Here is a 23,876-nt window from a genome sequence, read left to right as displayed (position 1 = left end):
ATATGATGCCAGTAGTCACTTGTTCAACAGTGGTGGCCTTGCAGATTCAGCTGGGATTTTCCCCCTGCTAGTGTGCCAAAACAAAAGCTGGCAAAAAGATTCTGTAACTGTCACTGCATTTTTGGGGATTGAACAATACACATCAGGAGGGCCATCGAAACATTTTTATGTTTGAATTTTAAACCAATTTAGAAAGGATAGGCTATTCTGCCTTAGTTTTGCACCATATGCTACTTTGTGCAATTTTGCCGGCCGGGTGCTCCCTAAATGTTTTGGACCATGATTACCATGAGCCCCATAGGCCACAATAACAAAACTTCCAGTCGAAGATGGCAATGAGTAAGGCTGCTTGACCTTGAGTTCCTCATCTGTTTTAATTTGTTTTTATTTTGAATAGTTTTAAAGTCAGTTGGCTCAGTTGTCAATATTAGTTGCAACATACAGGCAATATCTGTTTTATCTGCTTTACTTTTACTTGGGCTTAAAAGCCACAGGTTTTAATTGAAAGACAGGTGCTGGAAGAGAACCTGTTTTGACTCAGCATCTGGCATTTAGCTGATAAGGAAAGGTTAGAAGCTCATCTAGACTGAAGGAGATTCTGCAGTTTTAATATGGTTGTACACCTCCTTCTAGCAACTCTTGCAGCTAAGCTGGTGCCAAAATGTTTTGCTCTGCTTTCCTTTGGACCACAACATGGAGGCCAAGAGAGGGATATTGTCATCTGGGCAGCCAGGAGGACCTCTATACACACTGCCTAGGCTTGTGTATGGCAGACTTTGATAATTATTTTTAAAATACACAGTTCTCACTTATGGACAACTGGAGACCTTTTGTGACTATACCGGAACAGAATTAAAACACATACAAATGAGTATATTAGGGTATACTAAATATTGTATAAATTCTGTAATCCCCTTTCTCTTTTTTGTTTCTACTTTATATCTTACAAAAATAATAGTAAGAGAAAAACCCTGTTAAAGTGCTACTGAAGCTGCTAAAAAATGGTGTGTTCATAATTATAATGCTGACTAATTCATTGGTTGGTTGCCAGGGTAACAACTGGAGTTTTCTGTTGCAAATGAGTGAATTGCCTTCTGCAGTGCTGATGGTTTTTTACAAGGCATTCTGGTACAACAAGCCAATATTTTTCACCGGAGGCAGCTTCTTGATACTATCAGAAAATACTGGGTTGCTGAAGGCACTAGTAATGGATGAGTGATATCACAACATGAATGGCATCAGAGATTCTCCTGGCAGTTATCCCTGTACTACTGAATATGCCAGCAGCTAAGGTGCCTCTAGCGAAGCAGAGTTACACTATATAGAGAGGTACACAATTAAAAATATATTAATTTTAGAAGAATGCATAACTGAAGGAACATCACCATGGTATTGTCAGAACTATAGGTGTTTATGATTATGTATAAAGTTCCCACAGAGTATTAAAGGAAGCTAGGCAAAACTCACAGTGCAAGTTCATTTTTTAAATCATGGTACGTATTCTATTGCAGGCTATCACTACCCTGCAACTTACTCATTCCTTATTTTAAAGTATATCCCTGCCTGTAGAATATCCAAGGGGGAGGGGGTTACAATACAAGATGGGGTGGGAAGTACACTTTGTTTAGAAGTACCGGTAAATTACAATCAACCAAAAAAACCAGGATAAAGCCAACTTTAAAAACATGAGTAGTATAAAATCAGCAAGAGCATTAATGGGATTAAGAGCTGGTGTAGAAATTTTCCAACACATTCCACACACACACACACACACACACACACACACCTGAGGCCATTTCTATTTTGGTGGAGGAAAGTAAAACATTTTTTCATGTTAAAAACAGAAAAGCTGGACAAACAGTTCAATACCTTGGCTGAAAAAGCCCACAGCAAAAGGGTTTGTTTTGGGTCTATCATATAGGTGCACAGAACAATGTGTGGTTTTTGATGTATCATGGGATTTCTTTTTTAGGCATTCCAAAGAAGAGTACAATACATCATTAATTAAGTATAACCTGTGGACTTCAGGGTGTGGGAACAAGACCCTTGACAACAACGCTGCTTGCATTCGCAAGAAGAAATTCTACCCTGACAAGCAAGTGTATTAGCAAAACAAGGGAATTTCTTTATCTGTCTGCTTACAGCAGATTTCTCCGACATCCCTAACAGAGAATAGTAGGTTTTATAGGGCTTTCAATGACAAGCCAGTTATGAACACTTGGCATGATCCTAATTAGTGACTGCACTTAGGGAGTGTTATGTACTAACCTTGGATCCTAGAATAATAGGCAAGTAGGATCCTAGAATGCAACAACTGATTGGCTTGCGGGAGAAGACCAATCAGGCTCCAGGAGGGAAACAGAACCAGCCAATCAGACAGGACTCATTGTGTAAATAATGTGTATAAAAGCCTGAGGTTTGGGGGGCAATTAAATCACTGTTTTACAAGCTGCAATAGGTAAAGGTAAAGGGATCCCTGACCATTAGGTCCAGTTGCGGACGACTCTGGGGTTGTGGGGCTCATCTCGCTTTATTGGCCAAGGGAGCCGACACACAGCTTCTGGGTCATGGCCATCATGACTAAGCCGCTTCTGGCAAACCAGAGCAGTGCATGGAATCGCTGTTTACCTTCCTGCTGGAGCCGTACCTATTTATCTACTTCCACTTCATGCTTTCGAACTGCTAGGTTGGCAGGAGCAGGGACTGAGCAATGAGAGCTCACCCTGTCGCAGGGATTCGAACATCCAACCTTCTGATCGGCAAGCCCTAGGCTCTGTGGTTTAACCCACAGCGCCACCCGCGGTGGTTGTTGGAGCAATATTTAAGCCTGCTTTGTCTGATGAACAGCCTAGGTACAATTTGGAGCTATCCAGGCGCTACATAGCTTGCTTCTTTGCCTTTTGGACTTTGACCTCTGATTTGTCAGACCTTGCTTATATGGACTTATGCTCTGCTGTGTTTGACCTTGCCCTGCTGAAACATGACCGATGCTTGACTGAGCTAGTGCTAGTGATACGTGATCTGGTATTCCCTAGTCTCTGTCCCTAGTACAAGCTCCCAGCTGGCTGGAGCCCTGTCTCCCAGCTAGGACTCCTGACTGTGACAGAACAATGCATTCTTTCCAAACTGGCTGTGCTATGCAGTTAATTCTCTATCAGTTCTGTCTGGCCTGTTTGTTTCCAGGTCAGCTAGAAGGGTATAATCTTAGAACTATGTGACATTCAGGCTGGCTATGAAATGATCCAGATAGGCTGAGGCAGAAGGAGATAAGGTGCATGTGTCCTCTTGGCAGAAACCCAAGGATCAGATCCACTGCAAGCGTCATCCACCTGTATTTGCTCCTGTCAGTCAGAGCACTGCAGATGGGAATCAGTACAGATTCCACACCACTTGCTTTATTATTAAAAGTATAGTCCATCTCTTAGGTGAAGAATCCAGTAAAACACTTGTTAAAATACAACATTAAAACAGAAAAGCAGATAAAACACACAGATAAGGCACATAATTAAACTCCAAACATCCCGTTCCAGCTGAAACATTCAGTTACTTCCCAAAGCCTTACCAAATAACCATGTTTTTAGCGTGTGCCTAAATGAGAACAATCTGCCAACCTAGCAGTTCGAAAGCACATCAACGTGCAAGTAGATAAATAGGTACCGCTCCAGCGGGAAGGTAAACAACGTTTCCGTGCGCTGCTCTGGTTCACCAGAAGCGGCTTAGTCATGCTGGCCACATGACCCAGAAGCTGTACGCCGGCTCCCTTGACCGATAAAGCGAGATGAGCGCTGCAACCCCAGAGTCGGCCATGACTGGACCAAATGGTCAGGGGTCCCTTTACCTTTACCTTTTAAATGAGAACAAAGTCTGCACTAGACATGGAGGGAGTCTGCACTGCACTCAGAGAGGTGGGAGTTCTATAGCTGGGATACCACTATGGGAAAAGTCACTTTAGGCATTAGTCTGTTATGGTGTTCCTTCATCTAATGCCATTCCTACTAAATAAATATTTCTTATTTATATCCTGCCATCCTCAAAGGAGCTCAGGGTGGCAGAGATGAGTTTCCCCCATTTTATTATAGTGACAATGCTGTGAAGCTGAGTGATATTTGCCCAAGGTTCCCAAGTTCTGGCAAGAGTCCCCACCAGATTGGGCTGAACTGGGGCAGGTCTCTGCTGACCAGCAACACCCTCCGAGTATCCAGCCAGGATCCTTGCCCAATACTAATGCCGCTTATGATTGTAAGTTGTGGCCCTGATTTCACCCACTCCCAGTCTCTTTGTGTGGGTTTTGTTCTGCTTTTTTTGCTCCCAATAGCCTGCATTCCTGGGCCTGGAGCACAAGCCTCTCTGGTTGAAATCCAACACTATATTCACTATGCCACAGCAACTCTCAGGACAATTCAGCCTCACAGTACAAAACATACACACACAAAATAATTACCCAGCACCTGTGCAAACAGATTCTAATAAAAAAGATGTGCCTATAGTGGCTTGTGTGAACGCCACCTTCCCCCATCCCAATCTCTCCAATATACACAATACAGTATAGAGGGTATAACCATGAATAATTTTATGGAAGCTCAAATAGATTTTTTTAATGAGTCTAGTGTTCATACGGATGTAATTCTTGAGTTGGTTTTGTTACATAAGGAACGTTAAAAAAGAAAAAAAAATCAAGCACAAAACTACAGCAATCATATTGTTTGCACACACCCACACATTGTATTTAATCCTACAGAAGCCTATAAATACAATGCTGTGTGCACTTCTCTCCTCCTGCAAAACCCCACAGTTAAAAACAGCTGCCAAAACTTTTATATTGTAGTTGCTGCAAACAATATTATTTAAAAGCAAACATTTCCCCCACCCGATCCCAAAACAGACGTTTTCAAAGAAAAGGATGGGGATGGGAGATGAAGGTTAAAGTATTCAGTGCTTGATATAGCTTTAAAAAGTGATTAGACTTGCTCTATGACATGCTCGCATTGTCTTCTCTTAAGGACTGTAACCCAAAGAGATTAACAGAACAAGCTGATACCTACACTCCTGGGAATAAGCCCTACTGAAAACAGTGGGACTTCTGAGTGAGATGTTTTGAATTTTGAGGCATGAAACATTGGTATACACATCACTGTAGCTCCTCCTGTTGATTTTCATGAACGTGGGAGCTGAGAGAGAGAGAAATGTTCTCTATTAGTGATCCCAGAGGCAACCATAAAGCCTCAGCCCTTCTGCAACACATGGGAAAATAAATGTAAAACAAAATTAAATAAAATCAGAATGAGGAAAAGGTAACCATATGGTTCATCTATATCAAAGCTGGTCTGCTTACATAATGGTTTGATTTTAAACAGGGCACCCTTACATTAGCTTAAAAAGAGCCCCCACCCCACCCCAAAGATTTTGAGTTTCATTTTCCTTTCCTGCATAGCACCAGAAAGACCACAACTGGACATGACATACAGTGTGACCTCTGTATACAGATCAGGTAGCAGATTCTGTGAAAGACCTCTGGAGAGCTACTTTCCACTGGAGTAGACAGAACTGGGACTGAGTTCCATCTCCATAGCCTCTAGTACTAAACAACAACAACAAATGGGGCTAACCTAAAGAACATTTGCACAAGCAAAAGCAGCCTGAATGCTGATCTCACACGTGCAGAATCTCATTTTGCATTCTGAGCCAGGGAAGAAAGTCTGGGTGAAATTACACTTGATTTATAACAGAGCTGAGCATTAACAAGCTGGACAAATTCAAATTCCAAGCCAAGTAATCACAAACTTCAGCAACTTCCCTAGTCACACAACTAACTTTAACTGGAATAGAATAAAAATGTGTTTGTTTGTTTGTTTGTTTGTTTGTTTGTTTGTTTGTTTGTTTGTTTGTTTGTTGTTTTACTGGAGAGGCACAGTAGTCATGATTTGCTAGGACATGACTGCTGTCAGGCTGTTAAATCAGTGGACTGGTGTGCATGTCACAGTAAGCCAAAGTAAGACATAAACCAGAGCTTACTGTGAAGAAGCAGTATGCTGGTACACCCTGCTCAGTCAGGGCTCATCCAGACTTCCTTTTGCACCATGTTTTGCAGGCACAGGTCCAAGCAGGTTTTTCTTTTGTCCTGGCGCTTTCCTCGGTGTTTTACCAGTGTTTTACCGCTGAATTGGAGCAAATGGCAATTTGCTGAAAACCCTGTTTCTGTTTGCTCTGATTCAGCAGGTAAAAGTGGGTTTTCCCAGGGAAAGTGCTGGGACAAACACACACTCAGACACAGAGTTTTAAAGCCCAGACCTGTGTCTAGAAATGCAGAGCAAAAGAAAGACTGTGTGAGTCCTCACTGTCACTGCAGCTACAGGTGGGGAAAACCACAAGGCTTGGCTTAGCATTATGTGTGAACCAGTATTCATGGTTTGTTTCTCTCCAACCCACAAGCAGTAAGCCATGGTTTGTTCTTGCCTTGGTGCTTGAATGCTGTTTTGCACATAACGCTAAAAGAGGTCTCATGGTTTGTTTCCCTCCGTTACAGTGAGCATGGAGCAAAGCAGGAACAACTGAAAGTGTTCATCAGCCTGTTGCTAATTCACAGTGGGCCATGCAAAAGTCAGAGGTTTCTACACATTGTCCTGGACTGGCTGGATGCAGAGGAGCGGTAGGAGGCACCAAGAGAAGAAGGCCAGAGACAGGGGATTGGTGGTGGGATGAAGATGAGTGGTCAGAAGGAGAAGATGGAACAGACCAGGAGGAGCAGGTGTTGGAAGCTGAAAAGGTAACAGGGCTTAGTGAATAGGAAGGGGCTGTGGCAGAAGGCAGTCCAGAATCAGAGGTAGAAATGGAGGCCGGAGGGAGGGGGCAAGAGGCAGAAATGAGGCAGGCTGCTAAAGAAGTCTCTCCTCCTGTGGTGACCAGCTCCTTCCTCCTGATTTCCCAGGAAGGTATGAAGAAGTATGAAGAGGGCGGAGCAAAGGCAGACAAGGCAAAGAAGTCTCAGGTGCTTGGGAAGAACCTGGGGGAGGAGGAGACTTAGAGAGCTATGGGAAGGTGGGGGCCTTCAGTCCTCACAACTGCCTTAGTGTGGAGAAACATACAGTCGTACCTTGGATCTCAAACGCCTTGGCTACCGAACAAATCATCTCCCAAACAATAAAAACCCGGAAGTGAGAGTGTTCTGGGTTTCAAACATTCCTCTGGAAGCTGAACGTCCCAACACAACTTCCGTAGCTTCCGATGGGCTGCAGAAGCTTCCTGCAGCCAATCAGAAGCCGTGTTTTGGTTTCTGAAATATACTCAGATTCGCAAAGTGATTTCATGCTCTTTATTCAGCTCATAGTGGTGAGGAGGAATGAATGAATGTCCCCTCAAAGTATCTGCTTTATATACATTATTTACACAATGGGCTGCACATGATTGACTAATTCCGGAATTCTACTGTAAGCCAATCAGGTTGTGGATTCACTTCTATCTGGAGCATGATTGGGTAGTTCCTGCCAACCAATCATACTGCTGCATTGTTCTAGGACCAATCAGACTGCTGCATTCTGAATCCTATTGTTCTAGGACCAATCAGACTGCTGCCTTTTGGATCCTATTGTTCTAGGGCCAATCAGACTGTTGCAGTTTGGATCCTATTCAACTCAGTACATAACAGTTTCCGAACTTTCTGGAAGTCGAACGGACTTCCAGAATGGATTCCGTTCGAATTTCAAGGTACGACTGTACAGTGGTACCTCGGGTTACAGACGCTTCAGGTTACAGACTCTGCTAACCCAGAAATAGTACTTCAGGTTAAGAACTTTGCTTCAGGATGAGAACAGAAATCGCGCAGTGGCAGCAGGTGGCTCCATTAGCTAAAGTGGCACCTCAGGTTAAGAACAGTCTCAGGTTAAGAACAAACCTCCAGAATGAATTAAGTTCTTAACCCGAGGAACCCTGTACTAGGAAATAGTTGCTGTGCTCATGAGGCCTGAGCTGTTTTGTTTATTTGAATAAAGAGTTAACTTCATTGACACCTTCATTGACCTGTACCTGACTCCCGCCATCTCTCCATCCATGATGGAGCATGATCACAGTTAAATGATACATTCCAGCAGTGCCGGTGGGGGGGGGGGACACAAAAGGGGGCACATGTCCCTGGTGACAGGTTGGAGGGGCAGCAAAATAGCATATATGAGCACACACTTCATGCATATATAAACACGTTATGGAAGTGAAATTCATGCATTTTTTTTCAACCTAGCCAAAGTTCCCCAAGAGTTCTCCTAGGACCTAGAAGATATTTTAGCAAACCCAGTGTGACTGTTTCAAGCTGCTCCTTTCAGGAAATAGTTGCCACAAGGAAGAGTCTTCTACTGAAAATACAGTGGTACCTCTGGTTACGAACTTAATTCATTCCGGAGGTCTGTTCTTAACCTGAGGTACCACTTTAGCCAATGGGGCCTCCTGCTGCTGGCGCACGATTTCTGTTCTCATCCTGAGGTAAAGTTCTTAACCTGAGGTAATACTTCCAGGTTAGCAGAGTCTGTAACCCAAAGTGTTTGTAACACAAGGTGTTTGTAATCCGAGGTACCAGTGTATACAAGGTCTCAATAAACTGCTTTTTTTTCAGGGTGGGATCTCTCTGCGACTTTTTCCCTTTCCTAGCTTGCTTGTTTCCTCAGCCAAGTTTGTATGTGCAATCACAAATCAGCATGTGAGTTCACACATGCTTTCCCCAGCAACCATTTTTCTGACAATCAAGTAGTAAGTGTCTTCATGGTGAAGAATCTTTGTCTCTTATTCATGGGTTGCAAGGAAATATTGCCAAGTGCTTTAAAGGGCAGGCAGAAGAAAGGAATATAGTATTTCTAACCAGCTTAAGTTAAAGAGAATCTAATCAATGCAAAGCTTTCTTCTGTTGGTGCCTACCCTTTGGTACACATCCAACCTATAATCGTTCTGCATGTAATTTTCAATTACTTTGAGGAGATGCCTTTCAAGCACAATGCCTCTGCCATCTTTGCTGAGCACAAAGCATCTTGTGTCTGGCAGCTCTAATCCAAAACCACATTTGTGAAAGCAACAATGTCTTGTGATTGCATCCTCCTTTCGGGTTGCTAAGTTAGTTTGCATAAAGCAGCTGTAATACAACAGTTCTGCACTAAGGATTGTATTACTGCATCATATTGGCCTGAGCCTTGATGTAGTTCTACTTACTCTGTACAAGCTCTCAAAGATGTACTTATAAAAAGAGGGGTCACTGAGGTTTTACTGCATTGATGCGTGCTCATAATAAGCTTCCCACATGCTTGATTTAGTGGAGAAGACTGTACGTCTGCCTAAAATGTGCATAGCACTTCCATAGTGGATTCACTGCTAAATTTCAGTACTTTTTCTCCTCCCACAAATTATAATCTAATAGAATTTTTTTTTGTATTTCCAGACTATATTGAAATCAGCTTCCTAAGTGCATTGCTGTGTTGACTGCAATGAAATTTGAAAGGGGCAGATTAACAAAAAGAGTTTAATACCGCTGGATCATCTTGATATGGAAAGTGAGCGTACAAATGTCCACTCTATCTTATTTCAACTTCACTCGGCACATATGGAATTTGTAACACCTCAGTATTGAGGCTGCAATTCCAACACCACCATTCAACTTTCCCTTACTGAGACCTCAGGGAGGAACTTCCTCAGTCATGTTCTACAGAGCAGCTGAAGTTAATGAGCAGCTAAGATGGCTATCAAATGACACACATAAGCAAACGAAAATAGAATGCAGATGTCCATAAAGGTTAGTGGCTCATCTTGCCTGTAAAACACCCACTAGAAAAAGGCTCCTTCTCATATCTACAGTGTCCCTCAGATGCTTAACTTCCCAAGGTTCAGAACACTGAATACTACTTTTCTCATACTTCTATAACAAGTGTTCTATTCACATACCCTATTCAAGTGTGTGCTTGTACATAGTTTGATCCCTCCTGGCAAGTGCTAAACGATGCCCCCCACTCACAATTTCATGTTATTCACACATACATTCCCTGCAGTGTGGGATCACACCATACAACAGCAGCCACCACAACGCTGGGTACCATGTTCAAAGTGCGCGCAGGTTTACATAGATACGTGTTAAAGGGACCCACAGAAACAGCCCCAGTTGTCCACAATTCTATTCTACAACCAATCTATTCAGTCCCCAAAACAGTACTGTCACTGCAAAGAACCAGTGACCTCCAGTGGACAGTCAGGGTGGCTAGATTGCTTATAGGTCTTCTGCAAGACAGGTAGTCATGTCAATAAGAAAATGCCAGAAGTAGTACATTAGTAATATCTGTTTTGTGGTATTTCCTAGGACTAGGGAATTTTTAAATAACGGTTCTGCATGCATTCTGTGGAATTGTGTTGGCAGAGGACAAAGGATTCTGCAGTTTTTCAACCCACTTTCAAAACTGTTTGAAAGAAATAACAGGGGGTGTAGTCCTATAAATGTTTACCCACAAGTAAGCATCACTGCATTCACTGGTGCTTACACCCAGGTAGGTGTGTGTAGGATCACAGCCTGGCAAAGTACGGTAATCTTAAGCATGTTTATTCAGAGTAAATTACAATCAGCTCAATGGGACCAAATCTCCAGTAAGTGTTTTTAGGACTGCAGCCTAAAGATATATTTTTATATATTTTAAAGATATAAAATTCTGATTTTTCACAGGGTTTTTAAAAATTTACTTACAAAGGAAGGAAAATAAAGATTAAATCACCTGAAGACCAGCAGAAGTTCCTACACGACCACGAGGAGGACCTGCAAAAAGGAGCTGCAGCTTCTTGACCTCCACCACCACCGGGACCATCTCCAAGAGTTATACCACCAGGACCAGGACCAGCATTACCTCCCCCGGGATCGGGAGGAAGCTTAGATACCCCATTGTAGAACCCGTCAAGTGATCCAGGATGTCTCTACAGCTTCTTAGTTGGAACATAAATGGCGGAAACTCCCCGGAAAAAAGAAGGAAAGTCTTTCACATTTTGAAAAAGGAACAATTGGAAGTTATCTGCCTACAGGAAACACATGTGACAAGGCTCCATAGAAAAGTGTTAATTAACAAAAGACTAGGCCAAGAATTTATTTCTTCAGACAAAGTTAAGAAGAGAGGAGTGGTGATTTATGCAAAGGAGAGCCTGTCACCGAAATTTTTATTTAAAGATGAATATGGCCGAATTTTGGCGATTGAAATACAGACGCAAGGAGAAAAAATTTTGATATTAGGAATATATGCTCCAAATGAGGGAAAGTCGGAATTCTTCAGGAAGCTGCATGAGACTATGTTGGATTATTTGGACTATAGTAACATCATTATGCTGGGTGATATGAATGGGGTTGTGTCTGTAAATATGGATAAGTCACAAAGTGCCAACATATCGAAAGACGGCAGACTCCCCAAAACTTTTTTTGAAATGACAGACAATATGGACTTAGTAGACATTTGGAGGGTTAAGAACCCCCTAGGGAAAGAAGGGACTTTCTTTTCTGAAGCTCATCTGACATGGACACGAATCGACCAAATCTGGACAACTAGAGGACTGGCACCTAAGACTAGAAAAGTGGAAATCTGCCCAAAAACCTGCTCCGACCATAATGCCTTGAAAGTGGAATTGAGACTAAATACAACCGGATCCTTTAGATGGAAAATGAATGACACTATTCTAAGAGATCAGGAGATTGTTAAGAAGGCCCAAAAAACTCTAAAGGACTATTTTGAGATAAATTTGAATACTACTGTGGAAAAAAGAACAATCTGGGACGCAAGTAAGGCAGTCATGAGAGGGTTTCTAATACAACAAAACACGATTAAGAAAAGGCTCTGGAATGAAAAGAAGGAGAAGATATTGGAGAGAATAAGAGAAGGTGAGAAAAAATTAAGATCTAGGCCTAAGTCGAAGGACGTGTTAAGAGAAGTGAAATTCTTCCAGGCGCAATATTCAAAACTGATAAACCAAGAGGTGGAATGGAAAATTAAACAAATGAAACAAAGATCCTTCGAATCGGCGAATAAGTGTGGGAAACTGCTAGCTTGGCAGTTGAAAAAGAGACAAAAGCTTAATACGGTTACAAATCTAGAGATTGAAGGGAGAATGGTTCAGAAACCCGAGGAAATCAGAAAGTGCTTCCAGAGGTACTTCAAAGAACTTTATACACAAGGGCCGCAAAAAGCCTCAGAGGTGGATCAATTTTTAAAAACTAATGGATTACAAAAAATACCCCTGGAAATGAGAACAAACCTGAACTGTAATATTACACAGCAAGAAATTGAAAGTGCCATTCAAAATCTTCAACTTGGCAAGTCCCCAGGCCCGGACGGCTTAACCTCCAAATATTATAAAGTTTTAAAGGACTATTTGATACAACCTTTGATGGAGGTTTGCAACCAGATAATGGAGGGAGGGAGGGCACCGGAAACGTGGAAAGAAGCTTTCATCACATTGGTACCTAAATCAGAGACTGAAAAGACCCAACTTAAGAACTACCGCCCCATCTCACTCCTAAATGTGGATTACAAACTTTTTGCAGATATTTTGGCAAATAGACTTAAAAAAGTACTAAATGAAGTGATTCACAAAGACCAGGCTGGCTTTCTCCCTGGTAGGCATTTGTTTGACAACACAAGAAACATTATTGACATCTTGGAACTTCTACAAACAAATCTGAATACCAGAGCGGTTTTGATTTTTGTTGATGCAGAGAAGGCCTTTGATAATATTTCTTGGATGTTTATGAAGAAAAATTTGGAAGGGATGGGAGTGGGGCGGGGGTTCGAAAATGGTATAGAAGCAATCTACACAGAACAAAAAGCTAAACTGATAGTAAACAATGTGGTGACAGAGGAGTTTAAAATTGAAAAAGGGACACGTCAGGGGTGCCCCCTATCCCCCCTATTGTTTATTTCGGTCCTAGAGGTGTTGCTAAATATGATTAGAAAGGACCGGTTGGTCCAGGGAATTGAGGTCGGAGTGAAACAATATAAATTGAAAGCATTTGCAGATGACTTGGTATTAACACTTCAGGAACCAGTCTCTAGCACTAAAAGAGTGTTAGAATTAATTTCTGATTTTGGTCGGGTGGCGGGGTTTAAGTTAAATAAGCAAAAAACCAAGGTTTTAGCAAAAAATTTGACAGTTACAGAAACAGATGAGTTCTCTAAAGAAATGGAGTTGAATGTGGTTAAAAAAGTAAAATACCTAGGGGTGTACTTGACCTCCAAAAATTTGAATTTGTTTAAAGATAATTATGAGAAATGCTGGTCAGAAATCAAAAGAGACTTGGATATATGGTCAAGACTGAAACTTTCCTTGTTAGGCCGAATAGCTGCTGTAAAGATGAATGTATTGCCGAAAATGTTATTTTTGTTTCAGGCCCTACAGATCGTGGACAAGGTGGAATGTTTTGGAAAGTGGCAGAAGGATATCTCTAAGTTTGTTTGGCAGGGCAAAAAGCCCCGAATAAAGTTTAAGATATTAACTGATGCGAAAGAAAGAGGGGGATTTGCCCTGCCAGACTTGAGGTTATATTACGAATCCGCAGCCTTCTGCTGGTTGAAAGATTGGATTTTATTGGAGAACACTGATGTCCTGGATCTGGAAGGGTTTGACAATGCGTTTGGGTGGCATGCATATTTGTGGTATGACAAGGTTAAAGTGCACAAACTGTTTAAAAACCATATTGTCAGAAGAGCAATTTGGAGGGTCTGGATAAAATACAAAGACTTATTGGAGAGTAAAACTCCGAGGTGGCTCTCACCGGTGGAGGCCAAGGCTCGTAAGAGACCCAACATGGAGGCCCATTGGCCTAAATACTGGGAAATAATTGAAAAAACTGGAGACAATTGGAGGTTGCTAAGTCTGGAGAAATTGAAAACTAAGGTACGAGATTAGTTGCACTATGCGCAAATTCAAGAGGTATTTAAAATAGATAAAAAAGTTGGATTCCAGGTGGAAAAATCGAAACTAGAGACTGAATTGTTAGAGCCAAAAAGTAAACTACTTTCGAGAATGTATAACTTGCTGCTTAAGTGGAATACACAGGATGAGACAGTCAAATCCGCTATGATAAAATGGGCTCAGGATGTGGGGCATAACATTATGTTTGCAGACTGGGAAAGGTTATGGAACACCGGTTTGAAATTCACGGCATGTACTGCCTTGAAGGAAAATATTATGAAAATGGTATACCGGTGGTACATGACCCCAGTCAAGTTAGCCAAGATATATCATCTGTCAGACAACAAATGTTGGAAATGTGGAGAGGCGGAAGGGACATTCTTCCATCTCTGGTGGACCTGCTCGAAAGTGAAGGCCTTCTGGGAAATGATCCATAATGAACTAAAAAAGGTATTGAGATTTACCTTACCTAAAAAACCAGAGGCCTTCCTTCTGGGCATGGTGGACCAGAGAGTGTTTAAGAAGGACAGAACCTTTTTTATGTATGCTACCACAGCAGCAAGGATCCTGATTGCAAAATACTGGAAGATACAAGATTTACCCACGCTGGAGGAATGGCAATCGCAGTTGATGGACTATATGGAACTGGCTGAAATGACTGGCAGAATCCGAGACGCGGGAGAAGAAACAACTGAGGAGGATTGGGAAAAGTTTAAGGACTATTTGAAAAAACACTATAAGTTGTATGAATGTTAAAAAAAAATGCACCTTTCAGGAAATTCTAGCTTCAGCAAATGTAAGTTATTGGAATGAAAATTAAGACACAAGAATTCAGAGGTAAAATAATGAAATAACTTTATTGTGTTTAATATAAAACATATAAGAATTGAGTGACAGTAAAATTGAAAATAGGGAACATGATAAAATGGAAGTTACAATAAGTTTTGAAATAAGTTAACAAATTGCTGATGCCTTATAAGACAGAGAACGCAGGGTTCGGAGGATGTGAGGAAGTCCTATAGGTTAGATGGAAAAAGAATATGGAAATTTGTTATTTATATCTCCCTTTCATATAACCACTCTTTATTCTTTTTTCTGTATTTCTGTATCTTTAAAAAAGCAATAAAAAATGTATATAAAAAAATAAAAATAAAAATTGTTTTGCTTTCCTTTACACTGAAGCTGGCTTTTAGATGATGGGTCTGTGGTCAAGGATTTGAGTTTAATTAATGTAAAGTATGTAGCCCATATAAGGTGCTTTTATACATAAGTTTCCCATTTTCCTATTTGATTGTTAAAAAGTATCCTATATGCTTGTTTTCATACTGACACATGGAAGCTAGTGTGGACTATCCTTTGGAAGCTAGTGTGGACTATCCTTTTGAGTAAAGGAGGCCGCAAAATAATGAGCATGTGCAAGCTAGGTGAGTGTGCATGGATGCGCACATGCACACACACATATCTGCAATATTTGCATGGGCTGATAGCAAGGAACAGTGTGCCCTCTATTTAAAAACCCATTGTTCTTATCTATATTTACTATTCTAGCTCAGTAGGCTGTATTCCTGAACACCTGGACAGGAAAATAACCAGCTCATTATTCTTGTGGATTGTGTATACATTAACACTTGCTTATATAAATCTTGGCAGTTAAAGGGCACACAGGCCTTGAGCATAGTGTAACTCTGCCATTGTGGAAATTCTCACAGAAACTCTCCCAAGTCTTTCTCCTCTTGCTCTCCACATTGTTTTAGGGGAGCCAGACAGGCTCTAGAAACTGCCCCATCTCCCGTACACCCGCTGTCTCAATTGCTCTGGTCACACAACCCAGGGTTGCTTTTATTGTCTCAGGAGCTGCATTCCACACAAAGAACAGCTAATCACCAGGCTATGCTATCTTCATCCTAGCTGATTGTCAGCACAGCAATTCCTGAACTAGGCTTAGTGCCTGGCCTCATGGTGGCTTCAGATAGAAGCCATCTTGGGAGTTACCAACTAGGGATAAGCCATTTGCCACACATGCCTTTAATATTAAACAAGCCTCTAATGGGCCCAAGGGAGATGGATATTTCCTGATTTATAGTACAAGGATCAAATAATGAGGATTTTTTAAATGTGTATTTCCAGTTACAAACTTTCATTTTTTATCTGTAAATGTAAGCCCCTTAGGATAAAAGCTCAGTAGAAAGGAGCAACTGGGAGGTAAATTTATGTTGGAACTTAAATAACTGAACGACAGAACATTAGTTTACACAGTGACTAAAATTAGAATCAGCCTTGTCTCCAGAGAACTTGCTTCTGGAAGACAATTTAGATTTTTTCACTTAAAAAAAAAGAAGAAGACTAGATGACAAAATCACTTCATAGCATCCTTGGAACATAATACAGTATTAATTTCCCCATAGATTTAAGTGACCTTTGCAGAAAAAGTGCTGAGGTGTTTTGTTCCTAAAGCTATTCGACTTCAGAATTATAACTGTCTTTCAGCAATCATCAAATGTCTCTCTCCTTTTTTGCAAGTAAGGATGTGTAATCTTGGTTGCTTTTTAGACACTTAGTTCATTGCAAAAGTGAGAACAAATAATCTTTTATGGTATTGCAGAGATGTCTACTTGTAGTAATGTAGCTGTTCATACATTCTGATGTTAACAACACAATGTCTTGCAACCAAGGGGGTGGTCACAATACAGTACACTGTTTGCCTCCTTCCCCAGAGGCATACTCTAACTCTGGTGAACAATAGTAAGACAGAATCACCTCTACAGAGAGTTTCAAAGCCACTGTAAAAAAGGTGGCCAGTAGTGTCCTGTAATTATTGCAAGAGTTAAACTGTATACCTCAGACTTATGTCTGTGATCAGTCTGGCTGGATTTAAGTTCAACTTCAGGCCACATTAAACCTGGAGTCTCCAACTTGATGTCCTTGGGTACCATTTCACCATCAGGTACATCCCTAAGGCTCACTGCCCCAATCAATATTTTTGTTTAAAAAATAAAGGTTTTATTGCCCCCCCCCACTTTGGTATGGGTGTGTCTGCAGGCTCTTTTTGTCTGTGGAGTGAGGTTGGGGGTAATGTTTTGCCTGGGTTTTTTGAGGGGAAGGGTCTGAGCACTGCTATTTTTTCCTCTGTTTAATGGGTATTTTGTGGTGCCCATGACAAGTTTAACTATTGTTTAATGTGGTGTGCAAACATAGCCCTAGAATTCCAGCTCAGTTGGCAGGATAGCATTCAAAACCGGTCATAATAAAGTTTCTAATAACTGTGACATGTGTCATCCTTTTCAGAAAGTTATAATGTGTCCTGTATCAAGGTGTGTGTGTGTGTGTGTGTGTGTGTGTGTGTGTGTGTGTGTACCACTCAGAAATGCACTGATTAGATGTTAAGCATATTTTACTTTTCTGCATATTATGGGGAGATCACTGTTAGCAGCTAATATAAAAGTAAGGGATAAGACCTGCAGACGTCTAACCATATTCTTTCCTTGATAAAAAGAAATGGCATGGAGAATTTGATCATTAGATAGCCTCAATCACTCTACTGTTATGCAATGACTCTGTGAGGGAAATAGTGACATCAGCTGGGGGACACTGGTATCAGATTCACAACTCAGGACTCTCTTACTTCCAAGTAAGTAAGCTTCAAAAGTAGAATTTTCCTCCATCAGAAGCCATAGGATTTTAACAAAATCTGAAGAATATTCTGACAGAAACTATATGACCCTGTGAAATTAAATTGCATTAGCTCCAGTAGTTCAGGTGGGGATTAACAAACAAACTGAATCCAGATGCAAGTACTACTAGTCAAGCATAGATACGATCTAAATAAGGCGATTCAACATGTTCTAGATTGGGGTTGCAGATATATGGCTTGGGAGTACTTCTTGATTCATCACTCCCCCTGGATGTCCAGGTGGGATGCCTTAGAAGCCAGTCAGGAAGCTTCCACTAATGCAAAATACAGCAATTACAGCTTAAGGCATATAACACCTATCTTTATGTCAGCTCCTTTGGCTTCCTTTGTGCTTCTGGTCTCTGTTCAAAATGCTGGTTCTGGCTTTTAATGCTATAGTTGCATTAGGACCAGGTGACCTTAGGGACCACTTGCTTCCCTATAGGCCTACGTAAGAATTGTGTTCAATGCCATAGGCATTGCTATTCAGTTATGGAGATTTGGTGAGCTAGCATGACAGAAAGGGCTTTCATTCACCACATGCATATTATTGTTTGAATAGACCTCCAGTCACAGAGACATCCATTTGAAACCCTAAAATAGCTATTATCCAAATATGATTAAAGATTACAATCTTGAAGATTACATTCAACTAAGTTTTACTCAGGATATACTAATTGAAATTAATGGACATTGGTCATGCTCATTCATTTAATAGGTCTGCTCTTAAGTAAAACTTAGCTAGATAAATTCCCAGTAACCAGATATGTGTGCATGTGCTCAAATTAAGTTGGTAACCTAGTCTGTCCAGACAACAAGGCTGCCCCTTGCTAATTTAAACTGTGTTAAGCTGTGAGTCAAAAAATGTTATTCACCAAGGAGGATTTATTCTGCACTATGTAATATGAACAGTTTACTCATGAAAAGGGACTCAATCTCTCAAATGCCTGGTCAGTCTTGTCCTGCTCCCAGTCCACAGTGGTCTTTAATCCGCCACCAAACCATACACTTGGGGAGCCAAGAACTAGCCCATCTGCTTCAGTAGCAATGCGGAAACCAGGTGATCTGGGAGGTGTGCAACACATTAAGTTTCATCGTTGTCTTCCAATCATAAATCTGCAATAGGTCAGCACTGCAAACTGAAGTGAATGGACTGAAGCTGGAAGGAACAGCTCTGAGTGCTGGAAGGAACATTGCACAGCAGTTCAACCTCAATTGTTGTTTTAACTTGAAGATTTCATTCCACTATAAATCAACATCTCTCTCTGGTGGATTAAGTGACTAAAGATTGCAATTTTTTATGGGATAATCCCAGAATAAAAACAGACTATATTCCAATTGATTGCAACTAGGTCTGAACAGCTGCAAGGAACGTGAAATATGATCCACTCTGTTGAACTTTTGATGACCTGCAGTAGAAGCTTGATCTTTGACACTCAGCATTTCTTTTTATGTTCCATTATGTCCCAGTGAGCATATTTTTCATTATTTAGCAGTGTATTTTTCATTATTTAGCCAAGAACTGTCTGTGTGTGTTTGCGCTCTCCCACACTTTTCATCGGTGCTCTCACATAAACACAAGGTTTTTGTTTTTGTTTAAAGATAAAGACTTGATGTGACTAAAAATAAGCCTACAATCCCTTTCAGCTTTCTGTATGATTTTCCAAACCTGCAATGGTTGTCAAAGGATTTGTGGGGCCACTTTGGGGTGGCTTGTTATCTTATACTTGTTGCTTAGCATGGAACATTACATGATGTGAGTAATTCACTCCCAAAGTTGTGGGGAAAACAGTACCTTTAGATGCATGTCTGCAGTCGTCCGTTGATTCAACAGCGTTGAAACCCTCCTTCAGGTGCTCCCATTACTGGAGGTGAAGTGACCAGTGAAAGGGCTTTAGGGGCTGTAATATCCCACCTGTATTACTTCCTCCCTAAGGATGCTCACCTCAGCAACCAACCCACATCATTATCCTTTAGATGGAGACTAAATTCTAGATATTTCAAAGTATTTTACCATGCATGCTTACTCACAAGCAAATCCAGTGAGTTCAGTGGGGCTTACTCCTAGGTAAATTTACATATGGTTGCAGCCTTTTGAAGTCTACCTCCTGCAACTACAATTCTTTCATGCTATTTTATTTGTTGTTGCACGCTGCCCTGGAAACAATGGTAAAGTGTGGTATACTGTACAGTTTAAAAATAAACGAATAATACCAGAAGGCCTACTAGTATGGTAATGAAACTGTCTTCTCAAGTAGATTTGTGCCTCAAATTAGTAAGTGTTGTTTCCACTGATATGTGTGCCAGATTTTTATTCTATTTTTTAAGGAAAGGGCTGCAAGATTTCTAATGGAAGTGGTCACAGTTTCCAGAGTCCACAACTCTCAGAGCTTCCTTCAGAAGCACAGGCTGCATGCATTCTCTTACCTCCTTCCCATTGGACCAGAGAACCATGTTCATCAGGGGGAAAGAGGTAGACAACACATCTACCACTGCCTGCAATGGATGGAGGAATCTGTTAGTTTTGGTTTCTTATTTTTTCCAGTCTTAACGTCAATTCTTAAAATTTTTACATCAATTTAAAAAAGAAATCCTCGTGAAAATTCAACTGCATTTTAGTGCACATCTGAAGCCTGGCTAATTTTCTCCCCCAAATCCATTTTCTTTCTCTGTACTCTACCACCTTCCCTTTATAAGCTGTCAGGAAGAGGCTGAAAGTTTGCAGCCTCTCATCACCCCCATATCCACCTGCAGCTTATGCAGGCTGATTGGCTGGGCTACTCACACGCAAGCAGCTGATCTAGCAGTTTCTTCCCCACAGGAAGTTTTAAAATATCCATGCCAACAGCCCAAAGAGAAAATGATAACTAATTTAGCTTATGATTCTGTAAAAGCAAGCAACAACTGCCCTTTCGGCTCCAATGAGTTGGGAATATGCTGTCAATATGTTTGGCCTTGATAGGAGAAAGCTCAAACGCAAATAACCAATAACAGCACAAGCATAGATTCCTCTTTGTCAGTAGCAGTAATACTTGTTTTGCCAAAGGTCAAAGGAGTGGTGCGAGTCTCAGTAACCCTAGAGGTGCCAGATGCCATGAATGGCAGCTGCATACCCTGCTTCCATGTTCATTTCCTAAGAATCTGAAAACTCTTTTTTCAATTCTTTGAAACCTTCTAGCTTTTCAGTAGCATCCCAAAGTACACACCATTCTTCAAGTATAGGTCAGGCTAGGTGCCCCGTGTGTCCCTTGGACTTAGTACATAGCAGGGTCTTATTTGATTACCCAGCATAACAAACAGCTCTGTAAATAGGAAAGTTTTAACTACTTGACCTATATACTCAGCAAGGCAAAACTGGCAAATTGATCCTTCTTTCTTTCACTCTCGTTTCCTCCTAGGAAAGTAAATTTTAATGCGTTGTTTTTGTCATACTCCCTAGATATAAAGGATATGATTGGCAGAGCTGAATCCAAAGCATTATCAACATCTAGCTTGAGTGGGGAACAAAATCCTCAAATCTCAGGGATCATCAGAAGTTCAAATTGCTGGGATTTCCCTATTTTGCTGCCTGACTGGGTAGAGTAAAGGCTAAAGCTACAAGGATTTAGCATTAAACTGCAGAAATTGCTAGCAAAAGGCTAAAATTATGACCTATTTGAATATTTCTCAAAACGAAGGGGGGGGGGAATGGTTCTAATAATCAGCTTAATATTTGGTATTGATTTAAACAGAGCTAGACACACAGATCCTTCAGTTTGTGCTAGTATAATGATTTCCGTAAAATCAGTGGCAATACACCTATGAATGTCACGGAAACAAGGATTTCATCCTATATAGTTTTCCCTTATTTATTATTAGTTTGAAGAAAATGTGAGGCTTGACATTGTATTTAGAGATCTACAAAATGAATTAAAACAGAGCAATATCATCCTGATTGCAACTTGTTTAAAAAGGGTTTAGTATAGATTAACATGGGCCAATAACTGTCTGGAACATAACATGCTCTCTCTTGTTACTGATCATCTGCCTTGTCTAAATTGCACTACCTATCCCCCCATTGGAACCAAGTTAACACCAGAAGAAGAGGCAGATTTACAGTGGCCAGGGCTATGTCTGCATAACTTGTTACTGTGTTTTTATTCTGGGAAGTGTTTGTGCTATATACAGTGCAAATAATATTTATTTGCTTCTTTCAAATATCTTCCCCCCCCAAAAAAAAAGTACACATTAAACATTAGTGTGAGAAAAATGGGCTGTCCATATAGACTATGTGGACATGGTTATTGTTATTGTTTTACTCCTCAAGATCTGGCATCATTCACATTGGCTCAGCAAATGAATTTGCAGAGTTATGCAAATGTCTAAAATACAAACAAAAAGAAAATGAATTGCCCCAAACATGAAGGGATCAAAGTGGACACGGGGCACAGAGCTGCCATCATTTTATGTGCATACAACTTGCATCTGCACAAATGACTGAAACACTGTAAGGTGAAGTTGAGAATTTTTGCCCATGTGATTATGACCCAATTCACACCATAAATTTACAGCACAATGATACCATTTTAAACAATCATGGCTTTCCCCAAGGCATCATGGGAAGTATAGTTTGTTAAGGGTGCTGAGAATTGTTAGGGGATATCTGTTCCCCTTTCTGAGTTTTCTGGGAAGAGGGATTGGCTGTTAAACCATCCTTGGAATTGTAACTCTCTGAGGGGAATATGGTGTCTCCTAACAACTCTCAACACCCTTAACAAACTACAGCTCCCAGAATTCTTTAGGGGAAGCCATGACTGTTTAAAGTGGTATCATAGTGATTTAAATGTATGGTGTGACTTCGGATCATGTTGACCATTGCTCTTTTTAGAGAGAGAGAAAGGATGCCAGTACTCACTGTGAAGTTGTTACAGTAAGTAAGGTAAGGTAAAGGTACCCCTGCCCGTACGGGCCAGTCGTGTCCGACTCTAGGGTTGTGCGCCCATCTCGCTTAAGAGGCCAGGGGCCAGCGCTGTCCGGAGACACTTCCGGGTCACGTGGCCAGCGTGACGAAGCTGCTCTGGCGAGCCTGCACCAGCGCAGCACACGGAAACACCGTTTACCTTCCCGCTATAAAGTGGTACCTATTTATCTACTTGCACTTGAGTGCTTTCGAACTGCTAGGTGGGCAGGAGCTGGGACCGAACGACGGGAGCTCACCCCGCCGCGGGGATTCGAACCGCCGACCATACGATCGGCAAGTCCTAGGTGCTGAGGTTATACCCACAGCGCCACCCGCGTCCCGTTACAGTAAGTACCACACATTTAATATGGGGGGAGGGGTGTTTGAGCACTTGATGTTGACACCAAATCAGATGTGGCAATGCATGCTTCATATCATCAATATATGGTAAAATTCTTCCTAGAACAAAGAGCATAAGCGCATTTGCACACAGGATGATTCAAATTTCCAAATAATCAATATTCATTGCGGTTGCAAATTCATGAAAGTGAACATTCTGGTACCTGAGCGGAACCTGGGGGAAAGAGCCCAAACAAGCAAAGGGGCAGAACCTGATGGGGTAATGGACAGCACACAGGAGAATTAGGGGCCGGAGCTCATGATAAATCACCTTTTTGTCGAAGCCGCATGTCTGTTGTATGTTTGCACAAGACCTTAGCCATCAAGCAATACATCTATACATGTCATCAGGCAAACATTATTAATCAATCAATCAATCAACAAATGAATCAATCACAACAAATCTCATTGGTAAAGATGGAAGAATCTGTCAATTTGGGTCTCTCAGCTTCTCATTTTTGAATGCTAAATTCAGTTCTCTACATTTCTGCAGCAATTTGAAAGTTTTCTTTTTTAAAAAAAAATCCTCATGAAAATTCATCAGCATTTTGTGTGTGTGTGGATTTCGCAAAAAGGACACATGTTTGTATGGTTTTTTTAAAAAAAAAACAACTAAAGCACACTTTTTTGCAAGCAATTTTGCCTAATATATTGCATTATTTTCACAAATAAGTTCTTTTTAATGCAAACTAATATACGCATTTTTGTAAACACTGATTGGTTGCAGAACTGCATTACAAATTCAGATACAGTGGTACCTCAGGTTAAGTACTTAATTCATTCCAGAGGTCCGTACTTAACCTGAAACTGTTCTTAACCTGAAGCACCACTTTAGTTAATGGGGCCTCCTGCTGCTGCCGCACCACTGAAGCCTAATTTCTGTTCTTATTCTGAGGCAAAGTTCTTAACCTGAAGCACTATTTCTGGGTTAGCGGAGTGTGTAACCTGAAGCGTATGTAACCCAAG

General features: G+C 41.1%; 1 protein-coding gene across 3 annotated transcripts in view; it reads right to left on the bottom strand.

Annotated features, from left to right (window-relative positions):
* TOB1 (transducer of ERBB2, 1) overlaps positions 1 to 23,876 on the bottom strand; it is a 122,218-nt gene that overhangs the window by 53,196 nt on the left and 45,146 nt on the right. Inside the window, exon 1 of one of the 3 annotated variants that reach the window (XM_083728064.1) lies at positions 20,000 to 20,269. The exons of the other annotated variants lie outside the window; for them this stretch is intronic. The gene's annotated coding sequence lies outside the window, so the exon portion shown is untranslated. Of the gene's footprint in view, positions 1 to 19,999; positions 20,270 to 23,876 lie in introns of those variants that run through there. 3 annotated transcript variants of the gene reach the window in all.

Source organism: Podarcis gaigeae (genome assembly GCF_964106915.1).
Source record: "Podarcis gaigeae genome assembly, chromosome: 2".
Lineage (NCBI taxonomy): Eukaryota > Metazoa > Chordata > Lepidosauria > Squamata > Lacertidae > Podarcis > Podarcis gaigeae.
This window is presented reverse-complemented; position numbering and strand designations above follow the sequence as displayed.